Source organism: Elephantulus edwardii, unplaced genomic scaffold (genome assembly GCF_000299155.1).
Source record: "Elephantulus edwardii isolate Elephantulus edwardi_28Jun2011 unplaced genomic scaffold, EleEdw1.0 scaffold00284, whole genome shotgun sequence".
Classification (NCBI taxonomy): domain Eukaryota; kingdom Metazoa; phylum Chordata; class Mammalia; order Macroscelidea; family Macroscelididae; genus Elephantulus; species Elephantulus edwardii.
Window position 1 is genome coordinate 476,912 of NW_006400034.1, and position 3,501 is coordinate 480,412.

Sequence of the window (3,501 nt, forward strand, 5' to 3'; positions counted from 1 at the left end):
CCTTGTCTTTTCATCTCCAGAGTAATATATCATATGATATATATTACTCTGGAGATTATATTTATCACCATTAGAAAGCGGGAAGTCTACCTTCAGAGCTCTAGGAGAAGACTTCCTCTATTTGGCTATAAAGGAAGAACCTTAGAGCTTCTGCTCAGGGGTGATCTTCAGGTGGGATGGCATCCCACTTCTCCCATATCTGCTTCTCTCACTCGCTTCTTTAATCTCTTTTATATTTCAAAAAAGACTGACTTAAAACACTGCATTAGGAAGCTCTGGTAGCCTAGTGGCAAGAAGCTGCGCTGCAATCCCGAAGGTGCATGGTTCAAGAGCAATCTCCTCCTGTACCAGTAGGATCCAATTTCTTGGTACACGCACAAAACATAATAAAATAAAAAGTAATTAAATTTTTTTTAAAAGCACACTGTATTCATATGAAACCTATCCTCTCATTAATACAACAAAGATAGCCCATTCCAGTTTGAGATAATTAACCACAGGTATATAAATTGAGATTTACAACAGATGTTTTGGAAGGACACAGTCCGGATAACTGTATCAAAGGCTAGTAAAGTTCCTCAAAGAGGTGGGTTCAACTGAAAGGCAGATGTTTGTAGGATCCCCTCGCTGCCGAAGAGAGCAGAGGATGCAGGGAATGAAGTGCCCTGGGATCAGGGGGTGGGGGAGGCACATGTGCACCTCTCCTACGCCTATGTTCTTAAGGACCCAGCTGAGGAGGAGAAAATGCTGCGTCTCAGCTGACATTTGCAAACACCTAAATTGAGAGTTGTCACCTTCGTTGGCAAGGTCAGAGGACTCGTGCCTGCTTAACTGGAGAAGTGACGAAGGTAGGCAGCAAACAAAATTGCGCTGGCACTTGGATACCGGCCAAACTGCTACACTTAAAGTAAAAATAATTGGAAAAGTCAGTCAGGTGTGAATCAGATGCCCTACCACTGAGCGGTGGAAGGGAACGCTGTTATCTCTCCTCTCTTCTTCCCAAGTTCCCTCCTTCTCTGCCTTCTAGGACATAGTTTCCGCCCAGTGCTCTTCTCCATTGCAAACATCCCTGGGTTCTCTGTGTCCTAAGATCCAGGACTTGGCACCATGTTTAATATTCTCTTTCTTCCAGAGTTCATCATTTCTCAGAATGAACTCACCTTTCCCTATCCTGTTACCACTAAAACCTCCAACCCAGACCCCTATCTGACCCTAATTTCCAATGGTTCACAGTTCATCTTCTCTTGGATATGCTTGGACAAGCCACTGGTTTATTCCATAAAAAAATATTCACTGAATACTTTGAACTGTGGTGTTGGAGAAAAAAGTGCCGGATAGCCTATGGATGGCCGAAAGAACAAACAGATGTGTCTTGAAGAAAGTGCAGAGTGCTTCTTGGGGCAAAGATGATGAAGCTTCATCTCTTATACCATGGGCATGTTGCTCGGAGAAGTTATTCCTTGGAGAGAGACATCATGTTTGGGAGGGTAGAGGGTCAGTGAAAGAGAGGAAATTCCTCAACCAGGTGGGTTGACACGGTGACTGCAGCAATGGTCTTGAGTGTGTCAGAAACTGTGGGGATGGCAGAAAATAAGGTGGGGTTCAGATCTATTGTTCATAAAGTTTCTATGAGTCATATTCAATAGCACCTAACAACAACAGCAACAGTTTCTTTTATTTCAAAAATTATAAATCAGGGAAAATGGTATGAATAATATAACTTCTTGTTTGTTGTTGCTAAGTGTTCTCAAGTCACTTATGACTCACAGCAACATAGTACAACAGCTCTGAACCCTGCTCTATCCTGAGCCAACCTTATTGTCTCTGATACATCTACCCCCATTACCCCAGTCACTGACTCAATCCATCTCATCAAGGGTCTTCCTCCTTGCCACATGCCCAAATTATGTCAGATGAAGCCTCAGAATCCTTGCCTCCAAGGAGCAGCTTGGTTTCACCCTCTCTAGGATGAAGCTGTTCTCTTGACAGTCCATGGTATATTCAATGCTCTCCTCCAGTGCCACAATTCAAAGGCATCAATTCTCCTCCTGTCATTCCTAGTCACGGTCCAGCTTTCTGAAGCATAGCAAGTAATTGTGAAGACCATGGCCTGGATCAGGTGCACCTTAGTCTCCAGGCTAACATCATTGCTGTTTTGGTACTCTGGAGAGGTGCCTAACAGCAGATTTTCCCAATGTAATTTGTCCTTTCATTTCCTAGCTGCTGGTACCAAGAGTGTTAATTGTAGAGCAAAGTAAACTGAAGCTGTTAACAATTTCGATCTCTTCACCATCTATCATGATGCTGCCAATTGGCCCAGTGGTGAGAATCTTTGTTTTCTTGATGTTGAGCTTCAATCCATATTGAAGGCTGCAGTCCTTGACCTGCAGCAAGCATTTCAGGTCCTCCTCAGTTTCAGCAAGTGAAGTTGTCATCTGCATAATTCGGGTGTTGATGACACTTCCTCCAATCCTAATGCCACTTCCTCCTCAGAGAGCCTAGCCTCCCCAATGATCTGTTCTGTATGTAGATTGAAAAGGTATGAAGATAGGATGAATCCCTGGTGTACAACCTTCCCAATTTTTAACCACACAGTATTTCCTTGCTCTGTTCTGATGACTGCCTCCTGGTCTAAGTATAGGTTTCACATGAACACTGCTCAACTACTAAAGTCAAAGTCGGTGGTTCAAATTTGTCTAGTGACGCCACAGACAAAGGCTCACTTCCACAAAGGTCCCAGCCAAGGAAATCATACAAAGCTGACCTCCACTCTGTAAAAGACGAGCTCGACATGAGTCACAATCCACTGATGTTAGTGGGGGTTTTTTAACTTTTATTTTATTTTTATTTACATACAAAATTTATACGAAAATTTGTGTTTCACACTTTCCTTCATTCACTTTGTGTTTCATACAATCATTCCCACATCTTGTTTTATAAAATTAATCCACACTGATATATTCCCACCATTACCCCATCTTTTCAGATACAATGGGTTTATTTTGTTTTATTTTGTTTTGTTTTGTTCAGTTTTAAGGTGGAGGAAAATTTAATGATAAGAAAGAAAAAAACCCATTTTTTTAAATAATAAGACCACTTAATGGAATTAAGTCTAAGACCTGGTGAACAAAAGAGGAGATGAAGACTCATCCAAGATAGATAGCATAGTATGAAGAAGGCTCTCAATAATTTCCTTGCAAAATTCTTTTACTTGTATAGGGAACACAAATTAAAGATGCTCCCATTGGCTAATTATCAAGAAAGGGCTAAAATTAGAGATTTAGTGGCACCAGGATAAAAGATATCCTTCAGTCAGACATTCAAATAATTAACTAAATTGTCCCAACCCTGACATTTATCATTGATCTTTCCCTTGGAGGTGTGTAAGTAGAAAAATAATGAGAAGGAAGTTATTTTGTAATTACCCAGCATGAATTCTGAGTCTGAGAGGCTATTTTCAGGGGTACTTTAGTGTAATTCAGTTCAGCATCATCGGAGTTT